Source organism: Camelina sativa, chromosome 19, assembly GCF_030686135.1.
Source record: "Camelina sativa cultivar CO46 ecotype springtype chromosome 19, ASM3068613v1".
Taxonomy (NCBI): Eukaryota; Viridiplantae; Streptophyta; class Magnoliopsida; order Brassicales; family Brassicaceae; genus Camelina; species Camelina sativa.
In genome coordinates, this window is record NC_141898.1 from 17,311,707 (window position 1) to 17,334,799 (window position 23,093).

The 23,093-nt window shown below is 34.5% G+C and overlaps 1 long non-coding RNA gene and 2 pseudogenes across 1 annotated transcript; all 3 read right to left on the reverse strand.

Moving 5' to 3' along the window:
• Nucleotides 1–7,495: 7,495 nt before the first annotated feature.
• Nucleotides 7,496–8,925, reverse strand: LOC104766912 (uncharacterized). Its single transcript, XR_764149.2, has 2 exons — nt 8,138–8,925; nt 7,496–8,039 (listed from the first exon to the last, which is right to left on the reverse strand). It is a non-coding gene; the product is annotated as an uncharacterized LOC104766912 (long non-coding RNA).
• Nucleotides 8,926–12,160: 3,235 nt separating this feature from the next.
• Nucleotides 12,161–15,852, reverse strand: LOC147920711 (uncharacterized; annotated as a pseudogene).
• A 1,307-nt stretch (nt 15,853–17,159) lies between these two features.
• Nucleotides 17,160–19,595, reverse strand: LOC147920712 (uncharacterized; annotated as a pseudogene).
• Between the last annotated feature and the right edge of the window lie 3,498 nt (nt 19,596–23,093).

Sequence of the window (23,093 nt, forward strand, 5' to 3'; positions counted from 1 at the left end):
TTCCCAAATTAGAGCCTCTAACTCTGCATGAAGCGGGGAAAGACTTTTCCGAAGACATCGAGCACCCAACAAAAGGGTCTTAGCATTGCCATTATCACACCACCACCCCAAACCAGAGTTGGGGTCGGATCCTTTCCAGGATCCATCTATTTGACAACAAAGATCCTGACTCGAGACACTTGGTTCATTTCATTTAGACACATAAAAAAAAATATCATTTCTAACATAATTTTCTTATTATTCTCCAATAAACTCTTGTTTTCCATCTTTGATTTTTTTTTTTGTCAAATGGATTTTAAAAATAATCCTATGCAAAATTCCACTAATTTTCTTTTTCCGTATCCAAATATTCCAACAATAATTCTACGCAAAATTCTACTAATTATTATTTTTCCTGTCCAAATCATAGCAATTATTAATGTAAAAATCCTTCTTTCAACCAACCTCAAAATATTCCAAATTATGGTTTTCCACCAAATTTTTCTATGCCATCATCTGTTCCAAACTATCATTAATATTATGGATTGATGATGCCATATTCATCTCAACCACCTCCTCCAATTAATAATGAGAATGTTCTTAGATCAATTGAATTTCCTGGATTTTCTACTCAAATGAATCTTGAAGGGATAAGCGGTCCTGATGAAGCCACTCCAAATTCATTAGATTCAACTTCTACTCGTCAGAAAAATCCCAAATGGACAACTGAGTATAATTTGGTTTTATTGAGTGGATGGATTAAATGTGGAACATACAGCATTGTTGACAACATTTTTTGTGAACCAACGTTCGTATAATATGGCATACTATCTAGCCAACAGTATCTATCCTTCGTATCCAACTTTCGTTAAATCAATTCGACAAGTTATTCGCACAACATCAAGAAGGATGTCAGAATGACATCGAACGTGCATTTGAAGTCTTATAAGCTCGATTTAAAATCATTCGCGAACCAGTTCCTATGTGGGACATAACCGATTTGGCTATCATCATGCGATCATGTATCATATTGCTTAATATTATTGTTGAGGATGAACGAGATACATATGCTCAACATTAGACTGATTATGATCAATCTGAGGCAAGTATTCTAGTACATCACAACCATTCTCAACCGAGGTGTTACCTGCATTTGAAAATCATGTACGAGCTAGATCCGAGTTACGTGATTCAAGTGGGCATCATGAATTGCAAGCAGATCTAGTCAAACACATCTAGGCAAATTTTGGAATGTTCCGAGATTAAAGAAATTTTTTTGTCTTCGTGTGTTGTGTGATTTAAGAGTTTTCTTGTTTGTAAGTTTAGTCGCATGTATTATCGAAGTTATGTCTGTTAATTATTAATTGTGTTGTGTGTTTGTATCATATTGTATTTGAAGTTTTTTGTAATTTTAGTTCTTTGTATTGTATTAGTTTCATTTTTATTAATTCAAAAAATTTAGTAGAGAACATAAAATTATCAAAATCTTTATAAAAAATTATGTCACTTTTAGTTAATTTTAATTTAATTTTAATTGATATTTTAAAATTAATCTAATTGTTATTAATATGCAATCCCAAAAATAAAAATATATGTGAAAAATAAGAAATAAAAATTGTGGGGTAGAGTGTTGAATTTTATTAAATAAAACCATGGTAGTGTTCAAAATTTAGATGGGTGTTGAATGATTTGTGGAAGAAAGAAAAAATGAAGTGGATGTTATAAAACATAACGCAAATATATAATAATATTATATTATATATGTATGTGTGTATATAAATCTATACTAATAAAAAGTAGGAGCTATAAACTTCTTAAGCTGTCCACCTAGGATTTTAAACCACCAATAGAGATTAAACATGTCACTAATTAACATTTTTTTAAATTTCCAAAATTTTCAATATTAAGAATTATTTTAAACATCCTATCAGGATTTGACATGCCATTCATTAACATTTTTAAATTTCCAGAAATAACATTTTTAAATCTTATTTAGAAAAAGGAAAATTTTAAATTTATAGAAATAAAAAAACTATGTACAATATCCCACATCGGCTAGAAAATTTTTAGACAATGGTTCAGAACCATTATAAATAAGATTAATATGCTTTCAACAACGAATGAGCAGGAAAGCTTGATTTATCAAACGTCCCAGTTTAATAGTTTTATTCGGTTTGATCCAGTTTTTTATTTGATCAAACTAAAACATTAAAAAGTTTCAAAAAATATATGAGAATATTTCAAATTTTTAAAAGTTTAAATATTATAAATATTGAAACTTTTAAAAGTTATAATATTGAAACTTTTTAAAAGGTTCAAATTTTATATTTCGAAACCTTTTAAAAATTTAAAATATTATAAATATTGATGTAATACATAAATTATCTTATTTATCTACGTTTGTGCTTTTTATTTCTTATGAGCTGTAAAATATATTTTTGTGTATGATTTTATAGATGAGTTAATATTCTTTCATTATTTTTTTTTATCTTATTTTTTATTTTTATGAGAAAAGAAATGATTTTGTTCTTGGAGTTTGATGGGTTAACAAGTTGTGTGGTAGTCTAAAAAAATGTTTTTCAGTGGAAGAATGTGAAGAAGTTGACGAGGAAGATGAATAAAAAGAGTATAACGAAGAACCAGACGGTAAAAGTAACGATGATAATTACCCCAAAATTTGACAATGAAAATGATAAGAAAGAATATGAAAAATAAGAAAACATGGAATAAAAAACATAAAAACATAGGTCATAGCGATCAATTAAATATGAAAACGAGTTAAATTCATGATGATAAAATTGTTCCGTTTTTCAGATCAGTTGAATTTCAAGTATTTAGTTTCACTATGTATAAAAATTGTTTAGGATATGTGAGGTCATCAGTTTGATTTCCCTCGCCTTGACGTCGAGTTAAATTCATGATTTTTTTATCAGATTTGATTTGATTACACAACTAATTTTTATATATTTTTTAAAATGTGTATCTGAATTTTTTTTTTCTTTAATGCTAATTTAATTTTTTTATAAAATAATATTTTATTACTGTTATCAATTATATATAATTTTCAACAAAATATATCAAATAAACTCATGCGTAGTGTGGATTGAAAACCTAGTATATATATAATAATATATATTATTATAATAGAAAGAGAGAGACGAGGGGTAAGTAAATAAATGAAGTTCTTCTCTCTACTTCTCTATCTTATTACACTCTTCACTCGTTTACATGTTTATATAGGGAGGATTACTTAACAACTAAGAATAGGCTAACTATAATTATAGATATAGATAAGATAAAAGTTATTTGGAGTAAAAGTAAAATGATGGATAATCACATTCGTAATTATCCGTTTATAACATTTCCCCTTGGTTATCCATCACCATTTATGTATTGCATACTGTTTTGTTAAAAGCTTTATCATGCAAAAACCGTTAAGGATAAAAAATCATGATTCGGGAAAAGGAGTACAGTAACGCAATCTTTCCCTGGAACAGATGAATCTTGTTCTCATTGGCATTCTCCTTTAAGGTTGATATTATGCGTGTTATTTGCTCTCTCGTTAAAAACCTCGTCATGGAAAAATCCAGTGGGATAAAAACCATGATAAGGGAAAAAGAGTGCAGCCATGCGAATCATCATATTCTCTCCCTAGAAGTATCATCTTCAAAAGATGGATTTTGATCTCTGAAGATGCATTTAATGAGGTAGTCGGAAGCACCTTTGTATAACTCTGCTACATTGTTACTTGAGTTGATGGACTGGCTATCAACTTCCTTATTCTTCTAGAATTCTTGAGTGTAAGAGAGGAATATGTCTTGTTTTGTCGTTCTAGGTGTAGCTTCCTTTGAATTTGGGCAACACATGCAACAGTGTTGTTGGCTTTGGTGACTACTTTGATTGCTTCTTGCTAGTGGGTCTCAACAAGCATTAACTAGTTGATGCTGATCGAACCTTCAGTTCGAAAGCTGTTCGCCAACATGTTATGAGGCTCCAGTCTTAGGCAGAGAACTATTGGTTGACGTTCGACATCATCTGAGCCATTAGGGATTCTCGATATGGCATATGAAGCACAACTATTTTTGGCATGACTTGAACAAGCGACAGTCAAAGTCTATCACTGAAACGTCGTGAAGTTGTTGTTTTGCGATATATCTTTATATTGATCCGGTATAAATCTTCCATCTGCAAAACCAACTAAACCAAACTTGGGGGTTCCAAAATATATTATGCCCAAGTTGGTCATACCTTTGCAATAGAAGATATGTTTTAACTCATCTCAAAAATCTACTCATAGAGAATTAGATATATGCTGCAATGAGATTAGTAAAAAATGCTATGTACAATTCATAAGATATATAAATGCTCGTCAGCATTTATATATGATCTTATATGATTATATATATATATATATATTTATTTGACTTCCTTTAGAAGTTATTAGTATAACATCTATTTCGATAGATGTTTAGTTTGGAATATTTGGAGACATATTTGTCTTTCCAAAATCTTTTATTCCAAATAACTCTTTAAGAGTTTTTATGATGTTTAAAATCATCACTGTTATGAGTTTTCGAAAACATAATTATGATATCATATATTTTTCAGGATAAGCTCTTCAAGCATCCCATAAAGCATATTTCAAGCCATTCAAATAGCATCCATTTTGTTTGATAGGGTATTTTAACAAAACATGGAGCGACACACCATTTTGTTATATATCATTATACCATTTTGATGTTTGGACCACTAGTCCAAAAATTACTCGTTTTTCATACAATATATAGACTTGACTACCTCTTTATTGGTCAATATATATCTATATACGCTCACAGAGCGGAGATTTATGATCCTCATTAATCACATTGCGCGATATAATATTTTTATTGTCGACATTATGTCTTTGTCTCCAAATTTTCCGTAATGACATGGTTAATCAGGATCTCTTTAATCATTATATAAATGATTTTATTCAGGTACCTGATTTCGTTATTAGCCATATCAATCGGTTTCTCTACTCTTCTTGAGAAGTATCTTGCTCCTCTTTAGGAGTCTATGTGCTTCTCTCTGGGAGTCTATTAGCTCTTCTTAAAGAGTATATCTATTCCTATTTAGGAGTTCATTTGCTCCTCTTTTGAGAGTATAATCCTCTTTTTTTTATTTGCTCCTTTTTCTTTTTGAAGATTTGATTTACCTTAGGAACCAAAGTAGTCTATCACCTTTTATGTGCCATAGACTTAGTATGTCATCCGCCAGAGACATATATTTATTGGAGCATTTCTAGCTGAGATGTGAGATTTCTTTGAACTACAAGTTCATATTCATTTATGTGAGGATCAATATGAAATCTCATCCATCAGTTTTTTGCATTTGATTTGCAGTATATATTGTGAATGGTGATCTGTTGAACTTTTGAACTTTCAAGTTCATATTCATTATATTCATTTGTTCAAAGATCCAAAACTATTCGATGATTCTCCCATAATGATGGAGAACTTTATCATCTAACATGATGATATGCAAATCTTGCAATAGGCACATCTCTCATAAGATGGCTTTAACATTATTAGAGCGGAGACTAATCTCCCGCATCTATATATTTCATTCGCTGTGGATGATATTTTTATGTGGTATAGAAGAGCATTTTAAAATATATATCACACACCCATAAGATTCAAAATGAGAAATATTTGATCTCCAACCATGAATACATAACATGGGAGAAATGTTTCTTTATAAATTGTTGGTCTCATATATAATATTGACTACATGCAAAACTGCATGTTCCATGTTTTGACATGGAGATTAAATCACCAAGAACCGTTTTGCAATCTCTTTGGGTTGCGCTATGAACGATTAATTATAGCTCATTTCAAGAGAGAACATCATGGATGTTCCACTTTATCACATGCGACATATATATGTGATAAACTATAGGATATGACTTCACCATAGTTATATCGCTATGGGGTGTCAAATTCACAAAAATTTATCGACTTATTGTCGATGTGGGAATCCTTTAATTCTCCCCCTCGAGATGATAACTCTTGGTGTTCATTCATATCGTACTGAATCCCACATTAGGATCAACAACATACCTATTTCGGTTATGTCTATTATCTTAGATCTTTATAAGATGTGAGATTAGTATTACCCCTCTCAAGATGATGACTTCTATGTCCATTCACCTTTGACCAAATCTTATTTTCAGATCGGTTATATTTGGAGTTTAATTTGGGGATTTTTTAAAGAAATCAAACCATCATATATATACAATGAGCTTGTTAATCCAAAAAGATGGTGAATGGGCCAACACTATATGATTCTGGAAGCTTAGCCTACTACATAATTAAGGAGGAGGTACATAACCATCGAATCCATAAACAATAAATAGAAATTTAAATAGATTTAAATAAACTTAAATAAATTCAACATCAATTAGATGTTACCTGAAATATGAATGAAATACAATGCTTACAACTTCATGAAATGTGAACGGGGATATGCAATACTTTTTAAAGAACTTTTGTTTCTCTGAACAAATTCTCAATGATTTTTAATATCATTGTTTGACCGGGATGGCTTGACCGGTAACGCTATGCTTAAAGCAATATAAAATTTCATATTTACTATCATTTTGCCATCTTTGTTTTTGCATGATATAATCATATACATGCGTGTCTCCAATATGGTCGATCTTACAACACCATATTTATTTATAGCCTCAACATAATAATTTTATTAAGATAAAATGTCATTAAAACTCCATGAGTTTCTTTGAGACTTTGGAGAAAACTATACATCGATTATTATGAATATGATGTCTTTGGAAGTCGAGAGACTACCTCATCTAGACCTTCCAATTATTTTTGCACTATATAAAATATATGTACACATGCTTTATATATTCTCATAAGAGAAATATATTTTTGATTATAAAGACATTTCATTGTCTTTAAATCTTATATAACACATATAATAATTCTTTACGAATAAACAAAATTAAATAAATAAGCTATAAATTCAGATAATAAAATAAGAGCTATAGCCTTTTACCAAGAATTTAATAGACATAACTTTTCTTTGATCGTAAAGTAGGCACATCCTATCATATATAACAATCGATCCGGAAAATACAAAGCTTTTTATTTGATCATGAATGAGGCAGAACCTCTATATGTATAACGATCAATCCAAAAATGACATAGCCTTATATTTGATCGTATAGAAGGCAAAACCGATCTTTTCAGAAAGGACATAGCCTTTTGTTAAATCGTGAAGGAGGGGCGAAGCCTACCATATCAAATGATCAATTCATATATTATATAGCTTTATATATGATCGTAAAGGAGGAAAAGCCTACCATATATAACGATCTATCTATCCAGAAAAGACATACTCCCTTCGATCCGAAATAATTGTCGTTCTAGGACTGATTTTTATTTTTTTATTAAGTGTCGTTCTTTCTTATCAATGTGATAATATTAATTAAATTACTAATATAACCTTAACTAAATGAACACAAATTACTAAAACTGAAATTAACAAATCTTGTAAATACAAGGATATATCAAGAGACATAATATGAAGAGTCATTCATGAATATATATATTGGGTTTGAGGGTTAGTCATAAACATGAAAAACAGCAAAATGGAATCAGGGTTACTGCCACCACTTACGGAGAATCACAATTTATACCTTCACTCTCAACATGAACATTTTCTGAAACTACCAAACTTTCATCATCTTCTCTATCCACAGGTACATCACTGTCCACTACGACATTCTTAGCATCAAAACACTCTGGTTGATCAACAACGGAAACCTCATCTTCTTTTTTTCATCAGTAATTTCTTCATCGATCGTTACTGGAGTATTATTGTTTATCTGTGACTCTGTTCTGAGGAAGAAGCTGAGCCAGAAGAGGAAGAAGAGCGGGTTGAGTTGGAAGAACTGCCTGACGAACCACGTTGAACCAAAATCCGAGTCATGTTGCTTCTGTACTAATCAAATACCAAAGATTAGAGATGATCCCAAGGTTTGTCCCTCGCTCATCATCCTATTAAACAAGATCAATCCAACCCTCAAAATCATCAATAAGAAACCGACATTAGGAAAAAAGTCAAAATTGAAATTAAAAAGAAAAAAAAAGATTACAGTTTCATCATTTCCATTTCTCTGCGTTTGCTTGGTGAAGTCATTTTTTTCTTTCCTCTTGAGTTTTCTGAGGTTAAAATAGTCAAATTGTTCACTTTCTTAATCTAAGAGAATTTTTCCAGAACGACACTTATTTCATATCGGAGGGAGTAGCTTTTATTTGATTGTGAAGGAGGCAAAGCCTACCATATATTAAACAATCAATTCAGATATAACATAGCTATATATTTGATCGCATTATAACGATCAATCCAGAAAATGACATAGCCTTTATATTTGATCATATAGGAGGCATAACTTTCTATTTTTAACGATCTTTCTGGAAAAGACATAGTCTTTTGTTAGATCTAGAAGGAGGCATAACCTTCCATATATAACGATCTATCTATCTGAAAAAGACATAGCTTTTATTTGATCGTAAAGGAGGCAGAGCCTACCATCTAATGATCTATCCGGATATGATTTAGCTATAGATTTGATCGTAAAGGAGATAACGTCTAAAATTTACGATGATCAATCCGAAAAAAGGCATAATTTCACGATGTCTATAATATTTATGTTTTATAAATATATATGAAAACAATATAAATTTACTTATCTCATAAAAGCTCCAGCAATAAAGACATCGTACTAATAACGTATTATAAAATATAACACAAATATATAATAATATTATATTATATATGTATGTGTATATATATCTATAATAATATACATTATTATAATAGAAAGAGAGACGAGAGGTAAGTAAATGAATGAAGTTCTTCTCTCTACTTCTCTATCTTATTACACACTTCACTCGTTTACATGTTTATATAGGGAGGATTACTTAACAACTAAGAATAGAATAAATATAATTATAGATATAGATAAGATAAAAGTTACTTGGAGTAGAAGTAAAGTGATGGAAAATCACATCCGTAATTATCCGTTTATAATAGTGGAGTGTTAAAAAGTGAAAAATTAGGGTGTTGAATAATTTTAGCAATCACATAGTCTTATAATTATTATATCCTCTTGTCATTTCAACTATGGTAAACCAATTTGAATATTTCAGTCAAAAATTAGTTTGGGTTTTGTCCATAGTCAATAGTTCTTTTTTCTTTAAAAAAAATCACTTTAAATTATTAGGAAATTAATCTAATCATTATTTTTTTAATTACGAATTTACGATGTTTTCTGTGAATGTTCTTCTTAATTATAGAGTGGACTTCCGGATCTTGATTCTTCTGCTCTAGCTCCCTTGTCTTCTTCACTTGATAGCTCCAATCCTCTTCAGCATCCTTCCATGCTCCTTAGGATCCAAAATCACCTGCTTATGCTAAAAACTATGCAAATGCAATGCAATTCTACTCTAATGCATAAACAGTCCTAAAGCTACTCAATAATGGCCAAACTAGATAGTAAATCATGCAAAAGATGTGAATATACTAAGGTAAAACAAGGTGAAATATATGAACATCAAGTGGTTATCCTATTCGTTGTACCGAACTCTGAATTGTAAGCACTCAGAAACTTTGAAAATAAATGAATTGCCCAAGTGAAATTATTATTGTTATTTGCTTGGAAAACTCAGATCCTCTTTTATTACATTTTTCCTCTCTTTTATACTAACTATTATATATTTATACTTAATACAATATGATCTCCGATCTGTTAATTCCGCAAGCTAAATTATTCATCTTTTGACCGAGATCTTGTACGTCACACTTTTCAGTTAACGCACCGGTATTAACTTCTTCCAAACTCCACTCCGCTCCTTGTCGTTCTAAGTGATGTCTTGTCACATCTGCGAACCACATTGTGGACTTTGGGAGTGGAAGTCGATCGACACCAAGGGGAGTATTGATTGACACCATCAATTTTGGTTCGACCGGTTGATTTAAATGGTCGTTTTGGTTTGGTTTAGAAACAATGATGGTTTAGAGACAATGATGGTCTCTCTTTAGAGTGGGGCTTATCAATATAAGGGTTCTCTCATAAAAATGGATTGAGCTTTAGAAGAAAGCTAAAGGTAAGAACACTTAGACACATACAAGAACAAAATCTTGTCTACCCAAAGGCACCCAAAATGTTTATCCTATCATTCTAATCCCAAATTGTCCTAGTTCTACCCCTTATCTTCATCTCTTCTCAAATACCCTTTTCTCTTTTGTTTTTAAGCCTTAGGAGAGGTTTCTTATTTGAATCAACTAGTGGAATGGATTTCTTTCTTATTTGCTACGGTTCCCTTTTCTTCTTTTGTTTTTAAGACATAAAAGCTTTTTGCTAGAATCTTCTTTTCTTTCTTTCTTTTTCTTTGATTAGAACCATCTTTAACAATCTCATACTTCCTATTCTTTCACTAGAGCTTAAATTTACGTAAACACATTCCCCTCCTAAAGACTCTAACCTTTTCTATCTCTTTTTCTCTTTTCTTTTCCTTTCTTTTTCAAAACAACCAAGTCCCAAACCCAAGAATTAAACCACCAAGTACTATCTAGTTTGAAAATTGCAAACTAGAACTACACAAGGCTTTACTCTTGTCAGTTCAAACCTAACACTTTCTACCAAGCTCAATCCCAAAAAGGCCTTACACACACAAGAATAAACATGGCTTGAAAGAAGGATTGGTTAAGGGTATTGGAAACTGATCTTAATGATTAAATCAGCTACTTGGATCAACAAGAGTGGTAGAATGGATAAAGATGATCCAAATATGTATATGGTATCCATGAGTTTAAAGCAATGCACAAATTGATAATTAAAAGTCAATATTAGGTTCTTATAAGTAGGAAATGACATCAAATCACAACATGCTTCAATTTAGACCAAATGCAATGCAGGAATTCAAAGCTTGGTTCAATCTTATGCTTCTAGCTACTCAACTAGCATCAAAATACTATTAACTTGGGCATTGATCCTAGTTTAGTGAATTTAAACAAGCTAACAAGGTTAAACTCATCATAGATCCCTAATGCAAATATTAAACAGTCCTATATGAAACATGCTAAACAAAATCCTAATGTGCAATGAAAACTACATGAACACTCTTTTTTTTATAAAGATTTTTGCAAAAAATTTCAATTTTTTTTTGTTTTTTTCTATGCCTTAGATGAAATGCAAATACATGATAATGCTAAAAATTTGAAATAAGAATACAAAACACAACATCAAATACTATCTCAAACCCTCCCCCAAACTTATATTACACAGTCCACTGTGTAAGAGAAATTTCAAAGAGGATTCAAGACTCAAAATGAAATAAAACTAGAGATGCAATGGTATTTACAATAGAGAGGTGATATTGGTACCTTATGGGTTGTGGAAGAAGTTGTCCACATCCTTATTCATGCTGTCAAATGTGTAGCTGGAGCTTGGAGCTAGATTTTGAGGTGGGGAAGGAGGCAACTCGACGATGGCCATCGACTGGTACTCGGTCGAGTGCTCGGTCGAGTGGGCTGGTCGAGTTGGTGGTGGTGGGAAAAATTGTTGTCCTTGCTGCTGGTAGTATTGCTGCAAAAGGGCTGGATCCATGAAGTATTGGGGTGGGATGGGAGGGTAAGCTTGGCCATAGGGATAGCCTGCTCACTACAGGAAATATGGGTATTAATAACGGCTGTTAAACGCTATGAGTTTACAATTATAGCATTTCCTAAAACGCTCTGAGATCGCCCGTTATAGTGGGTCGGACACTTTTAATAGCAGATTGCCAGTTTGCTATAGTTAACTATACAACGATATCGCTGTCTTCTGTGCAATTGTTAATATTTATAATAACGTGATACAAATGCTATTAAAACTCATTAATTTGATTTTACCTATAGCAAAGATAGCAAATGTTTCGTGTTATTAGTTTGTTTTTAAATTATTCAAAATTTATTTATTAAAATGAATTACGAATTATTTATTATTTAAAATAAAATATTTATTTCGAATATTTGTAAAAAAAACCAATTAAAATTAATACAAAATATATAAATATATTTTAATGTTTAGAAAACCATAACAAATTTCATTGTTTACAAAAACCACAAACATCTATCAATCTACCACTAACAAGCCTTCACAATCATCCCTAACATAAACACTATCATCATCACAAGTTTCATCATCCAAATCATCGACTTCTTGGACAAGCAAAGGTGCAACACCTAAATCCTCTTCTGTTTCCAACTCATGATAGCCTCTAGGTGGTGCTCTCATAACAACATACCAATTTGAATTATCATCTTCCCTAGAATAGAAAACCTGTTTTGCTTGAGAAGGTAGAATGAATGGATCTTTCAAATAGGCTGTTTGGTTCAAATGAAGGTTGACAAGAGTGAAACCATCTTCCTCCTTCACACCATTCCCTGTGTTGGCCCAATTGCATCTAAACAGCGGCACTTTGAACATGTGATAGTCCATAAGTAAATTCTCCTTTATCACTCCATAATATGTAAGCATATCAGCGACTTGTCTCATATCTCGAGCACTTGATCTACACATGCTAAATGCTTCATAAGTTACTCCACTGTTTTGTGTCTTCCGCTTAACCGCATCTGTGTTAAACCGTTTCCCATTAACGATAAATCTTTTATGTGCTAAAGCAACATTTCTTGGTCCAAATGCCAACCACCTTATCTCCTTAGAATGACTATTTGTTGAGTCTGAATGAATCTGCCACAGTAAAATTCCAACCTTGATCATCAAGCTGAAGTACTAAAATGATAATCACGAATACCAGTCATCAAGATACAACCTAAGCTAACCCGTCACTAAGCAAAACATGATCATGAAACTAACAATCTGTGGCAAGAAAACTAGTCATCCAGCTACAAGCTAAGCTAACCATTCATCAAGCTACAAGATAAGCTAACAATCTGGTCCAAGAAGACCAGCCATCAAGCTATAAGATAAGCTAACAAGTCATCAAGCAAAACATTATCATGAACCTAACAAGCTAATCAGTCAATTTAACAAGCTTTATAACAAATAATCAAGAAGACAAGTTGCATCTGGAAACCTTTATTTTAAGCCATTATGCAAACTGCTCAGTATGGTTTTTCCATAACAAAGATTCATTTTTAGCACATCGAGCATCATTAGCTTGTAATTCTTCCAAATGCATCCTGATTTTACATTAAACAAAAGTTTTGAGAATGAAATTATAATAATAATAAGTAGATGAAACATAAATGGTTACCTTTTACTCAATATAAGGATCCAAAGATGCCATGTTCATTAGCACATAGCGATGTGCAATGTCTCTATCTTTATCTGATAGGGTAACTTCTATACCCTTCTGCAGAGGTCGACCTTCAACCACGCTTCTATCAGCCTTAATATCTTCATTGCGATTAACTGTTTCTTGAACTGGTACTGAATCTTTAAGGAACTCTAAACAAAATGCAACGCATTCTCCAGCTAAATACCCCTCAGCCATACATGCTTCTGGCCTTGCATGATTCTTAACAAAAGCCTTAAGTGTTTTCATGTACCTATAACTCAGTCAAGAAATGAATATTAGTTGAACATAATTGCAGGAAATACATATATTGAAGCAAATGAGTACATCAAACCTTTCGAAGGGATACATCCAGCGGAAATGTACTGGTCCTCCCAAACGTGCCTCTTTTGATAGATGAATTGGAAGGTGGAACATAATATCAAAAAGGGATGGAGGGAAGAAGCGCTCCAGTTGACACATTGTTTCCACAAACTCTGTCTCCATTGTCGTTAGTTTCTCCGGGTCGATGATGCGTTGACACAACCTGTTGAAGTAACTGCATAATCTATTGATGGCAATCCTAGGACCCTTATGTAACAACCCTCTTAATGCAGCTGGTAACAAGTTCTGTACTAGGACATGATGATCATGCAACTTTAAACTATCTATATTTGGAGGGTTAACTGAAACACTATTCGCAATATTACCACAATAACCATCATGACCTCTAAACTTAGATAACCTTTTGGCAGAAAATGGTCTTTTCTTTCTTGGATAACCAGTAGGCTGCTGGAGGTAAGTACGGTTTCTTTCCCCTGACCTCTGTGTGCAAGTGATTTCTGATTCCAATATCTTCTAAGTCTTTTCTTGCTTACAAACCATCTTTGGACTTAGCACTTTGCATCAAGATAGACAATATAGCATCCGACACATTTTTTTCTACGTGCATAACATCAATATTATGACGAACAGGCAAATCCTAACACATTAAGGAACAAACTGTTATGCTAGCTTATTCAAATCCAACAATAAGAGAATATAGTTCAATTACTTTACTTTACCTTCCAGTAATGTAGTTCAAAGAATATTGATCTCTTCTTCCACCGACATAGATCATTTGATTCTTCACACTCTTCTTCTTGATCCACTTCATCATCTTCCAACTCAGTTCTTTTTCTTTTAATTTCCTTGTGTAGAGGTTTTCCAAAATCATTCCTAAAAGCTTGTAGTGTCTCATATATTTGAGCGCCAGTTTGTATCCTTTTGGCATTCCCGTCCTCAACAGTGTTGTCAAACAAAGCTTTTTTATATCTGTAACGATCCCCAGGCGGTAGTCTCTTTCTATTACCCATATAGAAAAACTTACGGCTAAACTTAAGCCATCTGAAAGGTGTATCTTTTCCACATACATTGCAAGCTTGTTTCCCCTTCACTTTACATCCAGACAATGTTCCTAAGGCTGGGTAGTCATTGATACTCCAAAGCAGCATGGCTCTAAGTGTGAAATTCTCCTTCGCAAATGAGTCATAGACTTCAATACCCTCAGCCCACAAATCTTTTAAATCATCTATCAGTGGTGCCAAGTAAACATCTATGTTATTCCCAAGAGCTGTTGGACCAGGGATCAACAAAGTCAACATTATATATTCAGCCTTCATACACATAGTCGGAGGTGTGTTATAGTTCACCAACAACACTGGCCATGTGCTGTGATTGGTGTTTTGCATGCCGAAAGGGTTCACCCCATCTGTAGAAATTCCAAGTCAAAGATTCCTTGGTTCAGCAGCAAAGTCTGGCCATGTAGCATTCACTTGTGCCCATGATATAAAATCAACGGGGTGTCACATTGTACCATCTTCAGTGCCATTGGTATAGTGCAACCGCAAATCTTCAGCCATCTTTTTTTATCTAAACATCCTCCTAAATCTGTCCTTGATTGGAAAATATCTAAGGGCCTTTGCTGGAATCCCAACCTTTATCTCATTATTGTGCTTATCCTTCTCCCATCTTGAAACTTTGCATCTTGGACAGCTATCTAACTTCTCAAATTCCTTCCTATATAGTATGCAATCATTGTCTTCAGGTAGCATGTCCTGAATTAAATCCAACAGCTGATCAAAGTTGCTCTCTGACACACCACTCTTGTCCTTGAATCTGTAAAGTCCCATAATTGCTGAAACCTTTGTGTATTTGATACAATCAGAGTACAATGGAGTTTCAGCTTCTCTTAACTTTTTCCTAAACTCAGTTTCCTCTACTGCTTCACCGTCGTTTGCCTCTAATGCTTCATCATCATTCCTCTGTTTTGGTTCACCTTCACCCATAGAGAATGCTGTCTTAAACAAGTCAAATGCCTCTGTTTCATGTTGAGGACCACTATCTTCTGTAGATGCTTTTTTTCACCATGAATACTCCAACAAGAAGTCTTATACTTCTTATCCATACCCCTTATCACTAGATGCTCAATAATTTCATCTATAGACTGATGGCATACATTACGACAATCTCTACATGGGCATAACATTTCAGACAGATTGCCCAATCTTCTTGCTGATGAATTGGCGAATTTTGGTGCTCCTTCTAAGTGCTCGATGCTATTCCTACATTGTAAATTGGAAAAGAATTTAGATTTCCATTTGGCATCGAAAAGAATTTTGTTGGTTAATGTAAGTAAGCTTGACTGAATTTACTGTATACCTTGGCAGCGAAATCCATGTCTTATCCATTTGGTCATGATGGAGATGGATCCGTTCTGAAACGATTTGGTGAACACAAAGGAAGAGTTGGGGAAGTTTTGGTAAACCCTAAAGATGAGTTGTGTTCTGTAAGCTTGCGATCTCAGAGGTTAGCACCATTGGCTAAGAAGAATAACGGCTCAGATCAAAGTTAGCTAGACAGATCAACGGTGTAGGTTTCGCCAAGATTGCAATCTCGGAGGTTACTGCTTATTGGCTAAGAACAATTAACGGGCCAGATCAAAGTTAGCGAGACATATCAACGGTGTACATTAATCGCGTCTACAATAAGAAAGGACGGCTGAGATCATAGTCGGCGTTATCTAACGGTGTAGGATTCATCCTATAATCTGGGAGGTTACTTCTCATTGGTTAAGAGTTGTTTTTTACATTTTAAATCCAAAAATTATCATATAAAATAAATTACTTTTTTAATGTTAGAATATTATTTCTTATAATTGTAAATTTTATAATTAAGAACAATTAATATAAGTTAGTATTCCAACACTAAGTTTTAGTTTAGGGTATAGGGTTTAGGGTTTAGGGTTTAGACTTTGGAGTTTAGTGTTTATGTTTTATACTTTAGGATTTAGAAATTTAACTATAATGTTTGAGGTTTAGAGTTTTAATTTTATGTTTTTGAGTATAGAGCACAAAGGAAGCACAACAATACAATTTTTTAGCAAACCGGTTTAGACATAACCGGTTTAGTTTAGACATAATTGAAACATGTTTAATTTAGACATAATCGATGAAATGTTCCTGGTTTTATCTCCAAACCGGTTTGAACATAATTTAGACATAATTTAGACATGTCCAAACCGGTTTAATTTTCAAAATTTCCAGCACCGGTTTAATTTAGACATCTCCAAACCGGTTTAATTTTGAAATTTCCAGCACCGGTTTAATTAGCCAAACCGGTTTAATTTTTGAAATTTTCCGCACCGGTCAAATTCCAACAATTGCTAATCAGTCATTAACCAAAATAAAAATTCATTACAATACAAATTCCAACAATTGCTAATCAGTCATTAACCAAAATAAAAATTCATTACAATACAAATAAAAATTCCAACAATTGCAACATCCCATCCATTCACACAAACTTTATTTTATCATTTGGCCATGCTACAACTGAACCTATTGCATCAGAAATGTATTCAATCTCTGAATTTGGCCTCCATACCTTTGCATTACCAATCTTAGCCACTTCAACCAAGACCTTGCTTGCATTTGGACCTATGGGTACATGATGGCATGTCTCGTTCGGATCTGTTGAAACTACTCTTCCTTCAGCTACCTTACATCCAGAGTTGCTGCAATATAAAAGATAACACTTCTGCTTTGGACTTCTGGTGGAACTATTGCTGCCTGGACTCTACAACTCTAAGCAAATAATAGAAACAAGTTCCAACATCAATGAAAGTTCCAACATCAATCAACAGACAAACAAATGAAATAACTTAATTTCAATAACATACCGTGACTTTAGGTAGTGTTGCATCTGTAGTGGTTGCAGCCGTGACGTCAATCTTTAGGACTGGCCATGCAATTTTCTCGTTAATTGCATCACCAATTAAACTAGCTTCAGTAGTTGGCCTCCACAAATGAGCATTATCATTGAAAACCATCACAACTTCAATACAAACAGCACTTGGACCTAGAGATATATTGTTAACCTTCTCTTTGGAGTTAGTTGAGCACACAACACCTTCAACAATAACCTCATCGTCTTCATTAGTCCAATCATATATTTTGCATCTTCGAGTTTCACCTTCCTTGTTTTGCTAAAATGTAGACAGATAATGATTAGAAATATATCACTTAACCACAAGAAAAGAAGATTTGAAAACTTTACCATGGATACATCTTCAGAAGCGACTGGATCCGTATACAAAAGCACCTTGTCCATTGGCCAAGGTATTTTGCATCCCACAGCTTCCTCAAGATATAGCACATCGGTTATAGGCCTCCAGAGAGAAGCTTCTGAGCTTAGTGTTGACTTAACAAGGATAGCCATTGCATTAGGACCAATTGGTATACGACCAATTTTGTACATCGGTTCAGCAGAGCATAATTCTCCTTCACCAACAACTACATCTCCTGATTGAATCCAATCAAATATTTGTACTCTAGCTCCTTCTTAGAATCCACCAATACTCTCAGATGTTTCAGTATCACTATTACTTGTCTGAAATAAGGAAAATGAATTCGTAAATGTCTTAAAACCAAACCAATTGACCAAACAATAACGAAATGGATTACCTTCTTTCCAGCTAAGTCTCGGACAATGCCCTTTAACTCTTCAATCTCACTTTTCATTTCTGCCATCTTTGCGTCTCTAGATTGCAGAAATGCTAACTTAGTAGTCGTAATCCCTCTACCAAACCCCCTTACTCGTCCAGGTTTGTCTTTTCCCAAAATCTTGCTCACAGCATCTTCCCTTATGTTATCAGCAGTTGATGTAGAGTCCATTTGACTATCAAGTGATTGTATTTGCTCATGATACAAACATTTAAACACAAGAAAACTCAGAGTGATTATCAAGTGATTGTAATTATACACACATTTAATTATAAACAATATAACAAGTTCCAGAATTCTTACAATAGTCTCAGCAAATTGAGGCTTCACAGGTCTACCATCAACGTGAGTGTGTCCCGCAATCCATACCTTACTCCTCGTCACCTTACTTGGGTCTCTACTCTTTTTTTTTCTATATAAAGTACATAAATATTTCAATACCATTTTATTCTAACAAGATATACAATATATATAGATATTTGACAATTACTATTTCCATATCATCAGCTAAACGAAGCATTCCTTTGCGGCTGGTGGTGTGAGGAATCTGATTTTGTCTAATCTACCTGTACTTGTTACTTATTTCCTACATTATAAATATCTGTGTGATTAAATCTATCAGACATGACATATAAACAAGAAAGTTACTTAGTTGTAGATAATTAACCGTGAAAGCTGAGTTAGTCTTGCTCCTAACCCAAGAGTTCCACACTTGAATGGATGGGATGTTGCTAGGTTTTAAGTCTATTCTCTTAGCAGCAGTCTTCGCAGCGCGTACTTTTGAAAATAGCCTTGACTTCCAAGCCCTCCAGATATTTCCCATTTGCTTCAAGATAACAACTCTCTGCCATTCTTCTTGCAATTTAAACCTCCCCTGCATCACATACAACAAGCAAAGGTCAAACATGTTTCATATCTGTTCAACAAAAAATAGTTGCATATAAATGTATACCTGAATCTCTTCCCACATTGCTTGTTTAGTAACTGCATCAACTTTCCTCCAATCAGAAATTGTAACCGGAACGTGTTCCCTCACAAGGACACCAAGAAAAGATGATAATGTTATTGAACCAGGTCCAACATGATCACCAAAGTCAGTGAAAGTAACTGAAACCTTTTCATTAGGATTTTCAGCCACTTTACGCATATTTGTTGGTCCTCTTTTTTTTCTTTCTTTCACTCTTTCCTCCGGTACCTGACTTCCTTCATCAGTGTTGCTAGGAATCGCATTATCATGACCATTGCAAACACCATCTTCTTCCATATTGGCAGCTTCTTCCATATTGCCAGCTTCTTCTTAATCCTCCTGTTGTTCATGTCCAGTCAAACAAGCTTCTGCTTCTATCTCAGAATCTTTTTTCTCATCTTCAGACATTGCTTTCTCAATCTGATCAGCCTCCGGTGTTACATCTTTCTCTAAACCCTTCTCACAATCTTCTATCTCCTCTTAATACATTGCTTTCTCAGTCTGATCAGCATTCGGTGTTACATCTTTTTCATTACCCTTCTCAGAATCTTCTTTCTCATCATCAGACATTGCTTTCTCAGTCTGATCAGCATCCGGTGTTAAATCTTTGTCATTACCCTTCTCAGAATCTTCTTTCTCATCTTCAGACATTGCTTGCGGTGTAACATCTTCTACCTCATCATCTTGAGCAGCTTCTTTCATGCTTCTCTTAGCCACTTTCTTTGCTTTTCTTTTCTTATTCACCTTTAGTGTTTCTGTTGGAGCAACTTGTCCTGTTATCTCTTCTACCTCCAAGCCTTGATTACGTCTACTACGACGAGGACCAACTTGACCTCCTCCTCTTGTCTTCGCCATTTCTGAAATTGATAAATTAAGAACAGTTTCAATCATAAAATCGAAACCCAAAAATCATAATCAAAACAGAAAATCAAAATTAAAACAATAAATGTGCCAAACTTCGACATGCATGTTCACCGAAACTAAGAATCAAAACCCAAAATCAAAATCGATACCCAAAATCACAAACTTCCGCATCAATGTTCACACAACCCAAGAATCGGAACCCCAAATGAAAATCGTTTTCCATTCCAACAAACAAATAAGCTACGAGTGAATGAAAACATACCTATTGAAGATTCCAGGGAGATTGTGAGAAATCGAGTTGAGAGACTGAGAAATCGAGTGAGATAAAGTGAGAATTAGAGGGAGAGACTGAGAAAGCGAGTGATATTGAGAGAAATCGAGTGAGAGCGATATCGAAAGAGATCGAGAACTTGTTGATCTGATCTGATACGATGGTGGCAAAAAAATGAGAAATGACTTTTCGGGTTTTCTTTTATTTTGCCTTAAACAAAATTTTAGTTTTTTCCCTCTTACCATTTTCAATAGCGGGATAATAAAGATCTCGAACCAAAAAATTGTCCCGCGTCACAATCATTATACCGCTTAAATAATTTGTAGCGTTTACAATATACAAAACGCTATCTTTAAATCACGATTCAGTCAAACATAGCATATACAAACAAAACGCTATCTTATGGTGCTATCAATACCCACATTTCTTGTAGTGGATGGAGCTGGAAAACCATAGGGAGGTCTGGGCATGTACTCGGCCGAGTGCATTGGAGGTGCTCGGTCGAGTGGGTGCTCGAGTGAACCGGTCGAGTGCCTCAGAAACTGCTGTTCTGGGCGACTTGAATCTCTCCTCCTTTGAATTGGCTCATGCATCGAAGCTCTAGCTGGTACCACTGGGTTTTCAGCTCTAGAGAATGCTTTAGTTGAACTACTCCTCCTCAAAGGGCTAGATGGTGCTGGTGAAGAATTCCAACTCTTCAAAATAGCAATCTCCTTCTTTAAACCCTTGATGGACTTAGTCATCCTTCCCACCTTCTTCTTCAACTTGTCAAAATTATTGCCATGCCACTTGTTCCACTTTTGTAGGAGTGTCAATCTCTTGCTAGTCTCTCTCACTCCTCTACTATCCCTTGGATTTGGCTCATAATCTTCAAAATAAAATTGTTCTTCCCCATCAGCCATCTCCACATCTCCATCTTGATCTTCTCTTACTTGGGTTGTCCCATCAAACAAAAACTCAGCAGCTGGCCAAAAATCACTGTTTAGCCCTTCACTTATGGTGGTAAGTGCCTTGTTGGGTAAAACAAGCTGAGTCTTCCTTAGTGTTGGATGCTCAAAGTTGAAGAGGTGTTTCCCATGGTGCATCTCCTTGGCTAGAATGAGAGTGGAGGCAAGGTAGTTGGTGTCAATTCATCTTGGCTTGGCCTTCTCTCCTTGAAGTGGTACTTTGGCAGCTACTAGCATTGGAGTGATCATGCCTCCAATGGTTAGAACTCCAGTTGAGTCCCTCTTGTATAGCTTGCTTACCCAGCTTCTATAATAAATCAATTGGTCAATGAGGACCATAGCAAGATCAGTCTCGACACTACTACCAAGGATAATGGTCCCATCTCTTGCTTGAAGGATGATGCCATTAAGTGCTACATCAATCATCTTAAGCTCTCCCTCATTCAAATTTCCAGTCTCCTTTCTAGCAAAGAAGGTGTTTGCTAAGGCCTTGTGGAAGTACCTTAGGACTGGACTCCTTATCTTTGAGCTCTTGGATTTAGAAGATGAGTAGATGTTGCTATCTCCAATGGTTTCCCAAACAGCAAAGAGCTCTTCCCTTGCTATAACCATATTCCTTTCACTACCAACTTCAAATCCATAGATATTGGCTATCTTCTTGAATGAAAGCTCATATTTCCTCCCCTTGATGGTGAAGTCACAACAACTAGCTCCCAACTCTTTATCCATCCTTGGGAAGAAGTGGAACTTGATGGTGGCTAAGAACTCACAGCTCTCTTGTCTACACCCTTCCATACACAATCACATGATCTTGCTTAGATTGCACTTCTCAAAGAGAAACTCTACATCTTCAGCAATCTCCAGCTTCTCCAAGGTCTTCTTGTGTGGATATCTTGTTCCTTGGAAGCTCAAACTCATGAAAGCTTCATAGAGCTGTTTTGGAGTTAAACCACCAGATTCTTCTTCTTCCTCCTCTTCTTCTTCTTCTTCTTCACTCTCTCTTTCAACCTCTTCTTGTTGAACATCAGCTGCTGGCCTCTTTCCCTTTGCTTTGTTCCTTCTCATGTGCTCTTGAAGAGTGAACTTCATCTCCTCTTCACTTTCAGTTCACTCTGGATCCTCCTCAACTGGCTGATGTTTCTTCTTCGTCACACCACTCGACCGCCTACTCGAACCAGCACTCGGTTGTTTGCTTGCTCGAGTGGGTGATCGAGTGCTTCCACCAGCTTCTCTTCTTGATGCGAGTTGAGTATCACGATGATCCAGGGAGCGATCAGCAGCTTTCTTGCTTTCAGCTTCACGAATAGCAGCTTGTCTTGATGTTTCTCTATACCTTGAAGACATTTTGAAAGAGAACTTGAAAGGAATAGACTCAAAGCTCAAAGTTAATAGGTTAGTAACCCAAAAACCAAAAGAACTAAGCTTGAGCAAGAAGATGGACTTGAGAAAGATTTTAAGCTAGATTTTGATTGTTTTAAGGAAATGAGAGAGTGTGAGAAGCATAGGATCGAGTTTACCTCTATATAAAGAGGCTAAGGGGACAAAGACACAAGGGTGGAGCGTTTTGGCATTCTGATGTCACTGTATTTTACCATATTTAAAGCCTTGTTTAGTTCATATTTTGCTTCATATAGAAGTGATTCCTTAGGTTTTATAACCATTTCTGTCCAAATATGC